The sequence below is a fragment of the Pinus tabuliformis genome, chromosome 7, assembly GCF_031772625.1.
Source record: "Pinus tabuliformis cultivar Carrire ecotype Pingquan chromosome 7, CPIR1, whole genome shotgun sequence".
Taxonomy (NCBI): Eukaryota; Viridiplantae; Streptophyta; class Pinopsida; order Pinales; family Pinaceae; genus Pinus; species Pinus tabuliformis.
This window is the reverse complement of record NC_142293.1, coordinates 1277860789-1277877749: the sequence shown is the minus strand read 5'-3', so window position 1 is coordinate 1277877749 and position 16961 is coordinate 1277860789.

The following is a 16961-nucleotide window of genomic DNA, read 5'->3' as shown; positions in this document are numbered from 1 at the left end:
TGGGAGGTTAGTACTTCAGTTTCAATTTTAATACACTAGTTTGATCATTTATTATGAAACCAAATCTACCCCCACGAAAGGAATGCTAATATCCTTGTAATCCTTTTAACAAATAATATTAAGCTAATTCTTTAAGATCCACATAATTGGACAGGTAGCATGGAATCCATTCACAATTTACAATAACCCTTTCCCGCTTTTAGTGGAAAGTATACAGTAATGTTAGTTCTTTGACACTGAATATTTTCCTTATTTTTATTACAACAAATTATATCTCTACAAATATATATTTTAGCAACAGAGAAAATGTATCTATATGCAAGAAGAACAGTAGATTAACTACTCCAATAGCTTTAAAACAATAACCACATATAGCTACAACAATTAATTCATAATCATAATCAACATATATCAAACTAGAGATTTCAGCTATTTGTCATACTAGAAAGCCTGCACCAGAGAAGACATTGTCCACCCAACCACGAACTGCCTCCATTTCTCCCTGAGCTCAATTGTTTTCCCACAGAATCAACAACCTCATTAATTCTCCCTTTGGGCAATTATTACCGTTCTTCATGATATTGTTTCTAATTCAGTAGCGTGATGCCTTTGATGAGATTTATTGTTATCTTGCCTATGATTTTTCTTTTAAAGATCACCTTTCTCTCCCACATTGCTTTAAAGGCAACCAGTCTTAGCGCTTTTCTCCAGCTAAGATTTTTTAAGAAAGTTTATCTCCATCCCTTAATATTATCTAGAATCTTTGAAGATTCTAGTCATGAAGAATTAACAATGTTATCCTCGAGTGTCTTTTATGAGTGCATAATTTCCTTAAACATGCATTAAACAACAATATCTACTAGGGGATGTCACATTTTATTATTGATAATTAACCTTTATCTTATCTAAGTTTTTATGTTAATCATTATATATGAATATATTTGTCTTATTTGTAATGGTAAAAAAAATATTTTTTAAACCTATGATTGGTCAATAACTCTCGAGTATTATTGTAGCATCCATTAATATGAATTAACAGTGAAATCAACTTTATATTTTTGTTCAATTGAAGATTGTACATGCGTGAGCACTATGTTAGGTTCACCTTATTTTTCCTAAGACTGGAAGCATCTTTCCCACATACCCAAAACCAACCTCATGACCCACTATCTTCCCTCTACATGGGGCTATCCATAGATGTGTGCCAAACTACATGCCCTACCCTAAAATGAGAGTATTCAAGCATGATATAGTTGATTAACGCTCTTCCTCATATATCAAGGTATGATTAGGCTCCTCCCCAAATCCCCCTACACCACCCCCCCAAAAAAAAACTCTTTTCTTAGTAGTGTGGGATTTCATCTAATCCAATATTCCTTTAGGCTTATAAAATAGTAGAATATTGTTTTTCATATCAAATTGACCTTGCCTATATACCTTATTGGGAGCTTAGAATCAATGAGGTCAGTGGGGGAATGGGGTGTTGAATGTTTATTATACATAATGTATCACTGATTATAAATATTTTCCTTTTCTTAGACAATTCATTAAATGATGAGTTAACTCAACAACACATTGTAAATTAGCAAATAATAGCAAATGAGAAGAAATCATAGATAACCATGAAAGTAGCAACGCATAGAGGATAAGGCACATATGCAACCAGGGAAAATTTTAAGAACCACCCTAAATTTATATGTATAATAAATGGTCAAATCACCATGATACAAGGAAAAATGGGAGGCAATTTTATCAATAATATAATATGTATATATAATTTTTTTGGCGAATCCCTCACCATATTATGTTATCTTGTAAAATAATGGCAAATCTTTTAGTGAATTATAAAGTCTTGCAATATCTTGGAAAATATTTCACTGAATAATAAAACATTGTGAAGTCCTTGTGAATGTTTTATTAAAGTATGAAACCATTTATGATATTTGGAAAACATATTCATTAAACTGTAATATACTAACATACATGTTTGGAAAAAAGAAACATACTTTTCTCTTCCTACAAACAATGTTGCAAGTTTCGGTGGCCGTGTTTGTCAAGGTTCTTAATGTACACTCTTTCAGATCCTTCTATTAGTTCTGATAATGTTCCACAACAAAGTTCTTGTAGGTGTTGATCTTGACCACCAATTCTATCAAGGTAGGAGAGATTAATCTTTTCTCCACCACTTTTGTCAAGCTATCAAATTTCTTTCTCATTCCATAGACTCCAACTACGAGATTAAAAAAAGCACATCAAGTTTGTTTACCCCAACATGCCAAAATGTAGCAAGCTCCAATTATATGATATAAGAAAGTAGTAGGTATCCCAAAGGCCTGAAGGGGATCTAATGGAAAGAAGTGACCATTGTCAGAAACCTTCCAATCAATATATAGCTATATAAATGTCGATTTATTATTATTTTAATTGGAAATATTCAATTAAATAATAAAATTTAATTACGTCTCTCCCAATCTAAGTTGCTTATTAGCATAATTCACTACCTTCATACATCTTGCATTTTTTAAAAACATTGTAACATGTGGATTAATTTCCTTTTTGGTGCAAAATCTCTGCCTTTTAGGACAATATGGTGTAGTGGTCCAACCCCTTTAGATCATTACGACAAACTAAGAATAGCAGAGAAGATAAAAGGTTGTACAAACTAGCATATTTTTCAAACAACTAATCCAACATCAGTACCTTAACTTCATCATGAAGATATCATATTGATAATGTTTGAAAAATTGTGGGAAACCTGGGCAGTGACTATTTCTCTTCTGCAAGGGCTACAGATCATTACGACAAACTAAGAATAATAGAGAAGATGAAAAGTTGTACAAACTAGCATATTTTTCAAACTCCTAATCCAACATCAGTACCTTAACTTTTTCATGAAGATATCATATTGAGAACGTTTGAAAAATGGTGGGATATATGCTTCCTTGCTCAACTTATCCACTATTGGAATGATAGCATCATGTTGACTAGTTGTCTTTGGAAATCCTATGATGAAGTCCATCGATATGACTTCCCATTTCCAATTTGGAATTGGAATTGATTGGAATAATATAGCTGGATGCCTACATTCCACTTTGACTTTCCGAAATTCCACACACTTAGTAATGTAATTAGTTTATCCTTCTTCATTGTTGGTCAATAATATGTTTTATTCATGGTTTTTATTATATTTTGGTAACTAGGTTGACCTAATAAAGTCTCTTATGGAAATCATAAATAACAATCCTCCTTATGTAAGCTATGTTGGGTACATGTTTTCTATTTTTGAGCAATAGTATGCCGTCATCATTGAGCTAGTAAATTCTTCTTATAGATCCATCTGGTTGCTTATACCAACAGTTCTTCACAGATTGGTAACATTCGTCATTAATCTACGTTTGTTTAATTCCTCCCTTAATGTCAATGAAACATGTGTTCAAGGCCTCCGAGTGAACCTATTACAAAATCCTATTGAGTTCATTTATTATCTTATTCTCTTTTCCCTTAATGTGCTTAATACCAAATCTTAACTCACTAATTAAAGCCAACCACTTAGCTTGTCTAACATTTAGCTTGGGCTACTCAAACTATCTCAGTCCATTGTGCTCTAGCATCAACACAAATCTCCTTCTCGGTAAGTAATTTATCCATATTTGTAATGCATGAACTAATAGTGTACAACTCGAAGTGATGTGTGGCATAATTCCTTTCTAATCATTCAATTTCATAGTCTCATAGCAGACCACATGTCTTTCTTACATTAGTACTCCATCGAGTCCCTCCTTACAAGCATCAGTGAAAACTACAAAATCCTTATCTGGGTCAACTATTCTCAGGATGGGTGCACAAGTGGGTAACTTCTTCAGTTGTTCAAAACTAGTAGCACATTCAAGAGTCCATTCAAATTTTGCTCCTTTCTTTGTAAAGAAGTTATGGAATCCCAATCTTTGAGAAGTTATGAATGAACCTTTGATAATACTTAGCCAATCCCATAAAGGATATGAAATTTGTTACAATATAAGGAGAGGCCCACTCTATTATATAACTTGATCACCTCAGGGTCTATATGCACACCTTCCTTTGAAATAACATGTCTAGGGTATTCAACCCGGGTTTGCAAAAAGTCACACCTAATGAGTTTTTCATACAATTTATGCTCCCTTAGAAGCTACAAAATAACTCTCAGGTGGTATTCATGTTCTTCTTCATTATTTGAATATATTGGGCTATCATCTATGAAGACCAACAAAAATTTTTCTATGTATAACTTGAGGACATTATTCATCCAACACATGAAAGTTGTTGGAACATTTGCAAGCCCAAAGGGCACTACTACAATCTCATAATGACTATACCCCATCCAGTTGCAGTTTTATGAATATCCTTCTCCTTAATTATGACTTAAAGATACCTATACAATAGATAGATTTTTTAAAACACAATATCTCTTATCAACTATTCGAATATGTTGTCAATCCTAGCCGATAGATATTTTTCCTCATTTTGATCTCATTTAATTGTCAATAATCTATACAAAATCTAAGTGTTGCATCCCTCATTTTAACAAATATGGAAATGGTTCCACAAGGTCAAACATTGGTTCAAATGTAACCACTTTCTAAAATTTTCTTTAGTTGCAATTTCAACTCAATAATATTAGGGGTTCTCAAGTGATAAAGGAGTTCTCATTTATGACACTATTCTTGGGGTCAACTTGATAGTGAAATGTATTTTTGGGCGATAGAATGAAATTCATGGAGAAACATGTCACTATATTGGTTTAACACCTGATGGTATTCACATGGGCTTAAATTTCCTTTTAATTTCTTAGTCACACGGATAAAAAATAACATGCAATCTTTCCTTCTAAAATGATTCACTTGAAGTGAATTTTTTTGTCTAATTGTTATTGATCTCCTCATCTTTTGCAACGTTCTTTATTCACCCTCATCACTAATAAATTATAGTGCTTTATTATAGCATTCAACTTTGCTTCAAAGGGATGTCAACTAACTCTTTATAATTAGAATGTCCTAGGACTCCAAAGGCAACAAATCGACCTTTACTATAGTGGTCATGCCACCAATTTCCATAGCGAAATACTCAACCATGTATGTTACCCTTCTCTTTGTCCCAGTGTTGAGAAAACTATGATTCCTCAAGGAATTTCTTTGGTAATTCACATCTTTCTACAATATTAGGGCTAATATAGCTGAAATTAGATCTTAGGTCAACTAAAATTGAAGCCAATAGATTTCTGATCAAGTCCAACATTTCAAAGGTCCTCTCCTAGACCTCTTAGCTGGTTCATTTCTACTCATGGTTGTAGGATTTTGCTGATATGATTTCTTGGTAGAATAATTAAAATTTCATCCATTTCTCCCTTTTTATATCCTAAGGTCCCTTTCCCATTTCCTTTCAAATTTCTCCTATCTTTATGCTTCTAGTAGGTCTAGACCTCAATCATATGCTTAGTTTTCATAACATTGCTTGGTCTTCCAAATAACCTCCTCCATAGTGTTTGGTTCATCAAACTCTATTATGTAACAATATGTAGGTGGTAACCCATTGATATATATTTGGATCTTAGTCTTCTTATCTATGATATAAGGTACATACCTCAGTGATTCCAAGAATCTGCTTATATACTCCTTAGGTTGCAGTTGTCCCAACTTGTGTTTATAGAATTTGTTGGCCTTACTATTATCATATTTTTTATATAGGTACTTCTCTCGAAATTACATTTTGAACTTCCTCCATCACAACTCCTTTTCTATGATATCTTTATATTCTTTAATTCCTCAACCATATATCAGCCTTTACTTTTAGTTTCAGAATAGCCACCATGTCATTCACATTCTTAGAATAATGATGCACCTTAAAGTACTTCATCATCTTGAATAGTGAAGCCTTTGCATCTTCCATTTTCTTCATCTCCCCATCAAAGGTAGGAGGCTTTGCTTTCTTGAATTCCTTTGACATGGAAGTCTTCTTGCACCTATTTCGATGATAATGTCTCTTAGCTACATCTCGTCAAATGATTTATCATGAGTACTATGTTATCTCTCTAGAGTGATAAATAATATTGTACCTCCTTCTCCATGTCTATACATTTTCCTTGTCATGTTTTCTTATTTTCCATCTAGCTTGTGATTTTTAATTTTATATGGACTATGCTTGGGCTTGTAGCATCAGGTTATAAGCCCTTTATTTCAGCTAATATATTTAGATTTAGATGTTACATCAGGTTGTAAGCATTTTTATTTTAACTAATATATCTAGTTGACAAGTAACCTGAGAGAATCAAGTAATATATTTAGTTGAAAAATAACAAAATTAGTATTTTTAGTAATCTAAATGACAAACTACAAAACAAAAATATTACTTTAAAAGATACAGGGGTGTTAATGCCAAATTACAGAGAATCAATAACGTTCGTAAAAATGTAATTTGCCAAATTACAGAACCAATAACATTAGTAAAATTGCAATAATGCAAAAATTTACATGGCCTAGATGCTGATCTAAAACTAAAGCATCAAGCCATAAACCCTTTATTTCAACTAATGGTTAGTATAGATTTTGAGGATCATGATGATTAGTATAAGCCCTTTATTTCAACTAATGGTTAGTATATATTTTGAGGATCATGATGATTAGTATATATTTTGAGGACCATCATGATCGTAGGTGTAATCATCTGTGCATGCTCTTTTAAGAAAATTGGGTTGGTGATTATTTTGTCCTAATTACCTATTTGTCAATTGTATAGGCTTTTACATGCAAATGATGCCTATATAACATGGATTTTCACGTGGCAGTTCTTAATTTTATCACTCTTTTCAATGAAATCTCTTGGCTTTTATATAAAATAATTAAGTGAAATTGCAACTTCATCTCTAAACCCTGGTTCTCCAAGGATTTCCATCCACGAGTTCTTAATTTTTTATTCACACTCTTTCAAGCATTTGTATTTTCTAAAAGGAAGCTTAGTTTATTATTTTTGAAATGCGTCACCGTGTATAATTTGATGTTCAAATAAAAATGCAGGAGTTCAGCTCATTCTCTATCATTTTGTAAATCTTTTTCCTGTGGATATAGTTGAGGTTGTCTCAAGATTTTTGTTTAAGTAATATACTCACTTGTTTTTATTTAAAGAAAACAAAAAAAACACATAATTTATCATTAAGACTTATTTACCTTCAGTTTACTTGAAACTCATCCCATGGAAAAAGTTACACGCAATGGTTGGAACTTGGCACCTTTGGCACCTTATTAATTTCAGAACCCAAATCTGTGAGGTTCTAGACAGTTATGTCTCTCTTCTGATAATATTCCAACCTAAAAGCATATGAATATTAAGAACACTAGCACTCGAAAACATAGTATTCCAACCTAAAAGCATATGAATATTAGGAGCCCTAGTACTCAAAAAATCGATAAGGTACAGATCGTAAATTCCAAAAGTACCTAAATATCGTCATCAAAAAAGTATAGTCATGTTTCATGATGCTACATCCTTAAACCAAAGATAATGAAGAGCAACAATACCCAGAAATATGCTTACTATTGTTGTTATAGTCCATTTAAAGTTCCCATTTTTTAAAAAGATCAAATTGAACTAACTCACAACTAAGACATGGAAATCAAATAGCCACTTACATGGAAATAGTTCCATCAACATCCAAGATGACAATTCGTGTGCTCCATTTCCATAAATAGATTCGAGCACCAACCTGTAAAACTCAAAGCAATTGCAACCTAATAACTACTTGGATTTCTACCCCATTAATAAGAAAAATTCAATGGTAAAAGCTGAAATGAAACTCCAAACCCGTTGCTTCCCCAAAGACTTGTCAAAAATGTAAATGTGATCATGTTCTGCCCTTCCTTAAGGTTCAATGATGTCAACTACTCTGAGGTTGGAAAAATTGTCCGTGCCTTATGTTTCTTTGGTGGGCTACTATAAGCGTTCTTTAATTGTAAGGCTTTATCCAATGGGCTCTGAAAAGCAGCGTCTCGGGCAATGGTCACCTGAGGCTTTGAAAGTGATCTCACAGGGCTGCAATTTTTTGAATGAAAAGGGCCGCAATCTGCGACTCCAACCTCCACTAGAAGGAACATTAGAATCAGATGTATAAATTTTCTGTGCTTCTGTTTCTATGTCTTCTACAAGTTTTTCACCCTCGGGTTCAGCAGGACTTTCAAGGCCAATGGAGGCCCTTCCAATAACAATAGGTGCAGCTACAGACCAAGGGAAATACGACCTCTTATTCTAACGAAAATATTTTCGCTTTTAATTATTGCAGCTCCTGAACTAGTGAGCGTGTCCTTGGACATTCGCGTAGAATCAAATGCCTCAGCCGTTGCCTCAATTCCCACTCCCTTAAAAATCAAATGTCTACAGAAGGAAATTTCTACATTCACAATATATTCAATGTAAGTAATAATGAATATAAACTAAATATAAGAGAACAAGAACAAGAAAATGTCCAACAGAACAGATGCCTTGGTAGAAATGCATCATATCTTCAAACTTGCACTATATGGATGAAGGTTTAGTGATGTACCAATACTAGCATCATGCTGCAAACTTCCATTTGAAGTTTCTCTTCCATACAAATTGCACAATTCAGATGTTTCTGCCTCTTAAACTACATTTTTTTCTTAACATCGGGTTTCATATTTTCAGGCGTTGGCAAATGTTTATCCTGATTCATTGATCACTCACAAAAAGGAGAATTAAACGCAGGAGAACGACTCAATAAGCCCTTGGAAGCTGAAGTTTCTCTATCAGAGAAATGGAATCCCATATTTGTCAAAGAACCTGGAAATTGTGTTCTGACTTCTATGTTCGTTCCTGGAACATGAATTGGGCTGGATCTATCACTTCCGAGAATGGAAGTGTTGCCGCGTACATGTTGCAATATAGAGCCATGGGTAATCTCTCTCAATGATCCTGCGTTGTTTTTCTCGCTTTCAACTAGGTCATACTCTTTATCCTCGTCCTCAAGATGCGGATATAAATTATGATGTTTCTCTTCTACCCCTATAGATGGGGAGAGATCAGAAAGGGATAGGAAACTTTTGAAATTTTATTCATCGTTAAATGCAAACTCAAGTTCACTCTGAATTCTTGACATTTGACGAGCATTTACATCTGTCTGAACGCAACATTCATTGGATTCTTTGGCATCGTTATCACCATGAACCTGGATTGTTATTTCAGGAGACACGACAGTAAAATGTCTATTTCCTTTGCAATCTCTCTGATTGAGGGATGCACCCAGAAATACTAATTTCAAATTGACTTTGCATATTTCTGTCTCGAGTATTATTATTATTATTAGTAATATTCACCAAATTTTCACTGGAATGAATCAGTCCTGAAATTTGATATGTCTTTTGTTGACTAGAGATTTCTTCCTATTCCTTATCTATTTCATATTCAGTGGATGCACTCATCACCTGGCCTACAGATTTGATTTTCTCTATAGATTCTTTACAAGAATATTGGAGTTGAGGTTCACACCTATTTTCCAGTATCTACACAGGTGAATGATGGAATAGGTTCTGCCATTACATTTACTGTTTGAAGGAAACATTCCTAGACACCATTCTCTCGATGACACTGAATTGTTATTTCACGATCAATGCCATTTTTTAATCGGAAAATAAGTGGAAGAAGTTATTGAATTGCTAAAGTGGGGGAACGATAAAAATGTTGTAGCAATTATCTTGCATGGCTTCTGTAAGGCCTTCGTGAGCAAAGTGCGACGGGCGACGGCGGGCGATCGTGCACGGGCATGGGCAAGAGCACGGGCGGGCAAGCGGGCGCGTTCAACCATGATGTGCGACGGGTGCGACACTTGCGCGGAGGAAATGCGACAATCTTACGACACTATGCGACATAAAGTGCGACGTTATGGAGGAACACTTAAATCGACTAAGTGTTGAGCATATACATATATGCAATGATTGAATGAAGTAAAGCCGACCTGTAAATGGTTACTTGTGGGCTTGTGCGCTAACTTATGGGGTCGGCCATGGGGCTGCACACCCCCCTTGAAACATACGTTGAGTATGGTATATATTGATGGAGTTTAAGGCTCATTTCAACACAACGAATCACACAACACTTCTACGCATTGGAGCAGAGGTAAAATCTGCGCAAGAGGGGTGAAAGACTGCGCATACCTCATGCGTAGGTTATCTTGAGTGTGGATTGGAGTTTCTTATGCCGATTGGAGTGTAGGCAAGCGTGCCGAGGTTCGAGTGATTTGTGCAGGACTTGGTAAGGAGGTATAAGTGGTTCGGGTGAGCACTTCTCTTTGTGCAAGGGTGCACATGATTGTAAAAGGTTGTTTTATGCCTTGGTTGTAAAATATTCTAAGTATAGACTTGGAGTTTTGCCAAGTATACTAGATGATTGTATTATTGAAAAACTGATATAATATATTGTCGGGCAGACTCACATTACGGGGAGTTTCCCCTCCCCTTTATACTTGTTGCAATTGTTGTTCTCGGTTTAATTGCATGATGATAATGAATGAGTATGGCTTCATTAAGTATAAAGGATAATTGCTTTTACTTAGTTGCGAAACACAAGCTAAGTATGTTAATGTGAAAGTAGGCATAGTCCACAAATGTTAGTATTGGTGAAAAGAACGCGTTCGGTGGTGCCGCACCTCGCTATAAGCGGCTGGAAGACTACCGCAGGTGTAGGGGCGTGACAGGTGGTATCAGAGCAAGGTTTGCTTGTGAATATTGAAGCTGTTGAGCAGGGTTGCTCGTGACAGGTACTTGCAGGTGAAGGAAACCATTTCACACAAGTGGAACAAGGGTTGGTTCAGGTTGCAGGTGACTTGGTGAACATGGAGAACGCTGAAAAGGCAGTCATGGTAGATGAACCTATGAAAGGTGAATCTAGCCATAATGCAGTTAAAGCTCTCCAGTACGAAGTGTCGGAACATATGAGTCGATGGAGTTCTAACTGGGTTGCGATGAGGGATGAGAACATGAAGATTCGAGAAAGTTGTTCGGAACTAAAGAGGGAACTTGAAAAACTCAAGAGCCAATGCGGAAGTACGACAGATGTTGAACTCAATGAACTTGATGAGGAGATCCAACGAAGTGGTCTTGGTCTTCAAGAGCTCTTTGATGAAAGAGCCCGGTTGAGGAAGGAAAGTGCCAGGGTGGAAGCCGAAATCAAGCAAATTGAGGAAGAGATAAAGAAGAAGCTTATTGGTAAGAAGGTTGTTGTGATTGAGCAGGAAGAGCTCAACTACATTGACAGGTTGCGAACTCACTACCGAGAGCATCCATAGGACATTCAGAAGTTTAGTTCTATGAACTTGGTCAGTGGACACTTTGTTGGTGCACTTGAGCAAGGTGCAATGAAGGGCAAGCTTGAAGGGAGTCAAGCTGGACCAGGATCGGGTTGCTTAGAGGAGCCAAGCAAGGAGGTGAAGTACCTTAGGAGGAATGTCAAGGTGGAGCATGAGCCAATTGACACTTCTGAGGCCGAATTCTTGAAGAAGGTTGCTGATGTGAGGCGCAAGACAAAACCAATAGAGGGAGGTGATTCCTTGAAGCTAAGTTTTGTGCAAGTGACTGTGAAGGGCAAGAGATTTGCAGCTTTCATGGATACGGGGGCTACTCATAGCTTCATGAGCAGGAAGGCAGCAAAGTCTTTTGGGAAGAAAGCAAAGATGGAGAGGGAATGGAGTGCTTTCAAAGTAGTGAACTCTACCATTAGAGTTGTTGATGGTGTGTTGAAGGACACTCAGGTGAAGGTGGAATCGTGGTTTGGAAAGTTGGACTTGAGAGTTGTGGACATGGACGATCATTCTATGGTGTTGGGGCTAGACTTTATGGAGCTTGCACAAGCCATACCAATGGTGGACCGGGACATTCTCTTGATCACAGCTGAAGGAAAAACCATGATGGTATCGATGAATAGAAGAAGTTGCTTGGGATATAGACCAAGGATGGCTTCTATGACTCTGTATCCCAAAGATCCGAATGTGAAGCATGAGGATGTGGAGCAAAGAGGACTTGGGAGTGTGACTCAAAGAACGAAGGAAAGGAAGCTAGTGGACTTTGTTGCAAGAGCTGGAAAGAAGAATGAAGGAAGTGAGAAGAAAACCTCACGAACATGGAGACACTTGTTGGGAGCATCTTCTACTAATGATCTTCATAATGGAGCTACAAGTGAAGGGAGCCCGAGTGCTACTTCAGAGGCAGTGGTTGATGAGGATTATGGAGGTAGAGATCCTGCTGGGATAGTGGACTTCCGTAGATATGCTATGGGCATATATGACTTTCAATTGACAAAGAACAAGCTAGGTGAGCTTGGATGTACATGTGAGGAGATTGAAGCTGTGCATAGATACTTGAGGACACAACATCAATCTGAAACATGGGTGGATGAAAGTCAAGGAGGAAACTTCCTGGCCTTCCTTTCTCTATAGATAACCTTGGAGGAAGGTTGGTGTGGAGGCCTTGGTAGGGAGGAACCACACCAGCTTTACAAGGGGCCTTGGAGGAGGCTTCTTTATGACAGGTGCAGACTTGGATGCAGATGGCCAGAGGTTGAGATGGAGTCTACATGGGTTGGACATCATGGGCAACTCGAGTCATGGACATCAGGTTGGTTATATGGAACATGTTACAGATGGGATGGAGTTTCCATGGACTTGAGCATGGGATGATTGATAGATTCTTGATGAGTCCGAGATGTAGCAGAAGTCATGGGAAGACTTGTGATGGCATAAGGATCTGCATTCTTATGGTTTGGACGTATGGTTGGACTGATCACCAGACTAGTTCGAGTCATGAGGGGTACCAATGTGCAGAGATGTGTTGGCATTAGTCAAGACATGGTGACACATATGTGTTGGCATCTGACAGGGAGACTACATGGAGGAGGGGACACATGATGAAGACAAGAGGTCAGCAATCATGGATTGAGATGACATATTATGGAGAGCATACCGTGGAGGTGCATGCCTTGGTATGGTGAGCTTGGTGGCAGTGATCATTGAGCCGGGACATAGTGGAGAAGGGTCTCTACATATGTTGCAACGATGTTTGCCTTGCGAAGAGGAGTTCACATCACGGATGAGTGATGATCTTGGTAGATGGCTACCAGGATGGTATGTTGTCGAGGACGACAATGATTTCAGGTGGAGGAGGATGTAAGGCCTTCGTGAGCAAAGTGCGACGGGCGACGGCGGACGATCGTGCATGGGCGCGGGCAAGAGCACGGGCAGGCGCGCGGGCGCGTTCAACCACGATGTGCGAAGGGTGTGACACTTGTGCGGAGGAAATGCGACAATCTTACGACACTATGCGACATAAAGTGCGACGTTATGGAGGAACACTTAAATCGACTAAGTGTTGAGCATATACATATATGCGATGATTGAATGAAGTAAAGCCGACTTGTAAATGGTTACTTGTGGGCTTGTGCGCTAACTTATGGGGTCGGCCATGGGCTGCACACCCCACTTGAAACATACGTTGAGTATGGTATATATTGATGGAGTTTAAGGCTCATTTCAACACAATGAATCACACAACACTTCTACGCATTGGAGCAGACGTAAAATCTGCGCAAGAGGGGTAAAAGACTGCGCATACCTCATGCGTAGGTTATCTTGAGTGCAGATTAGAGTTTCTTATGCCAGTTGGAGTGTAGGCAAGCGTGCCGAGGTTCGGGTGATTTGTGCAAGACTTGGTAAGGAGGTATAAATGGCTCGGGTGAGCACTTCTCTTTGTGCAAGGGTGCACATGATTGTAAAAGGCTGTTCTATGCCTTGGTTGTAAAATATTCTAAGTATAGACTTGGAGTTTTGCCAAGTATACTTGATGATTGTATTATTGAAAAACTGATATAATATATTGTCGGGCAGACTCACATTACGGGGAGTTGCCCCTCCCCTTTATACTTGTTGCAATTGTTGTTCTCGGTTTAATTGCATGATGATAATGAATGATTATGGGCTTCATTAAGTATAAAGGATAATTGTTTTTACTTAGTTGTGAAACACAAGCTAAGTATGTTAATGTGAAAGTAGGCGTAGTCCACGAATGTTAGTATTGGTGAAAAGAACACGTTCAGTGGTGCCGCACCTTGCTATAAGCGGTTGGAAGACTACCGCAGGTGGAGGGGCATGACAGCTACGGTGGCATGGGAAAGGCTACCCTTTCCAATATTGTGTTTGCACGACTGTTTGATGAAAATGTTTGGGAACATGAGCAAATATTAGGTCCATGCTTCAATGTCGCAAGGAAAATAATTCTTGGTATGTTCAAAAATAAATCCAAGAGAACCAGAGGCAAAAAAACATAACAATCACATACCAGCCCTTCCAACTTTCAAGACGTAATACCAAAACATCCCTTGCCATAAAATTCACGCTTTCAGACCAAGAATCAGCAGTGCCCTTATCCATCTGCATCGTTGGGCAACAGGGTTAGCTACTGTAAGAACCAAGGTGTGAACCCATTCGCTAAAAGTTTCCAGAATTATGCATTTCTTCCCTCGCTGATCAACGTTCCCCACCAACTAGCACTTCAGGTGGATCAATTGTTGGATTTAGATCCATTGAGATTTAAGAAATTAGAAATAACCCAATTTTGGTGCATAAGTAGATTCAGCGTGTCGCGGAGAGGTTGTGGCTCTGCTAAAATATTATGAAGGTTTGTTTCTAGGTTTAGTTGTTGAAATAAAAAGGATAGGCCGGTCACGCCACAGAGGCAAAACAGGTCGGGGAAACAATAAAAATAATAGAACAATCAGTAGGACTCAGGGTTAGCAACACCGATAGACATGCATGGATTTGATTACCACAATACTCGATCGGGAACCTCTAATAGATACATATATCTAGAAACCGAATGCTTTCAGGCTCTAAATTGTCAAAGCGAAGTCAACCTTGCAAGCTCGTGAGATGAGGTAGTGTGATGAGAATCCAAACATGTGTTGAGGCAGCAGACACAGGTGGCCGCACCTGACAGTTTATTATTGGCAAAAGTATACCTAGCATTCTTATACAAAAGTCACTTACAAAAACATGTCACTTATGAAAACATATGAAACATGAAATCTTTTAGAGTAGTGCTAACTTGAAAGTTAGCATTAGTTCAAATTTATATGCATAAGATCATTAATTGCTTTACTTTTATCTAAATTTTTTATGGGAAATTTACCTCGGCACACGGAAAACTGGCGATAAAACGTTCAAATAGCTTTAACCAATAACGAAGTGAAAAAGTATTTTATTTTTTATTATTAATATATAAAAAAAATTAATTTTCTAAGTTAAACCATAGAAATCACGGAAAATAATAGATATTCAACTCAAAACTAATATGAGTCAACCCTGATATCGAATGCTATAGTCCCTATATGCCTTTTAGGCAGGTACTAACAATATGGAATTATATGTGATGGGTTGTCAATACTGAATGTATGATTGTATGTTAAAGGTGTTTGATATCTTTTTTTGTTATTATATATTTTTTGTTATATATTAAAATTAGAATACAATATACAATATATTTTACTATAACATATTTTACTATAACACAATGTACGTGACAAAACAAATAAATAAATATATATATATATATATATATGAAAATACATATTGCACAAAAATTGCCTGGAAATGATAGATCAATTCACTTTATCAATAACTAAGCCTAGTCAAATTCATGATAAAATTTCATTTTTTATTTATTATAAAATAAATCCATTTTATATATATATTCCTCATTTTTAAACGTCAGATTGGTATTAAAACATTCAAAATATATATCTACTAAATTTAGGTTTACTATGTCATTCACACACTTTTAAAATGGTATCCAACATATGGCTATATATTATCTATTACTTGTTAAATTACTCTATATTATTTGTTGAATATTCAGATGGTTTTATAAGGAGGTCTAGCGTTATTATTATTTATCTTAGGAAATATAAATTAAAAATATATTATATTTTTACATTTATTACAATAATATAAAAATCATTAAACAACATTATACCAATAGGTTTATTTATTTCAATTTGGGTTTTGAGTTTTTTTAAAGAGATAAATAATCCTTTAATAACGTTGTTAGTAATATAATTTAACATTAAAGAAATATTTTTAGTAATATATACCACTTGATGGATATAAAGAAAAAAATTTAATAATTTTTCATTTTTAAATTTAAAAATAAATTTTATTTAATTAATAAGGTGCCATTTTGCGCTTCTATGTGGACGTTTGGGTGATGAATGGTTTTTATCATGTGGATGTTTGGGTGATGGATGGTTTCAATACAGAACGTTGGTCGATGCGTGATCTTCATGAGAAAAACTTTTCCAACTTCAGTGTATTCAAATGTTGAAGTCGAGAGCTCCGAAAATCTAGAATAAGGAAGACATCACTTGAATATAAAGCTTGAAATTTGAATACAAAAAAAGTCACATGACTCTCAGAGAAAAGACTCAGCACTCAAAGCTTATAAATTTCATTACTAAAGGTTGCAATTTATACACAGCTTCGGTCACAGATTAAAAAATAACTGTGCCGAATGAGATTTATTACCTGCTAACTCTAGCCGACTATGCTCACTATTGAAGAGTGATTGGCGCTGTTCATGATTAATATCCTAACACCTCCCCTTAATCACGACCTACATGTTAACTTTCCTACTGGCTTAAGTCTCAGTTGGGCTTACAACATAATTTAGATTTTCTACAACGCACAACTTACTTCTACACATTTCAAATTTAGCTTTTTCAAAAGGTTTGGTGAATATGTCAACCACATTTTCATTTTCATTACCATATGATAAGTGAATTTATTTTGATTGCACTTTTTCTCTTACAAAATGATGTTGTGTGTTAATATGTTTTGTCCTTGCATGATATATAGGATTGTTTTCCAATTTGATATTGCTTTG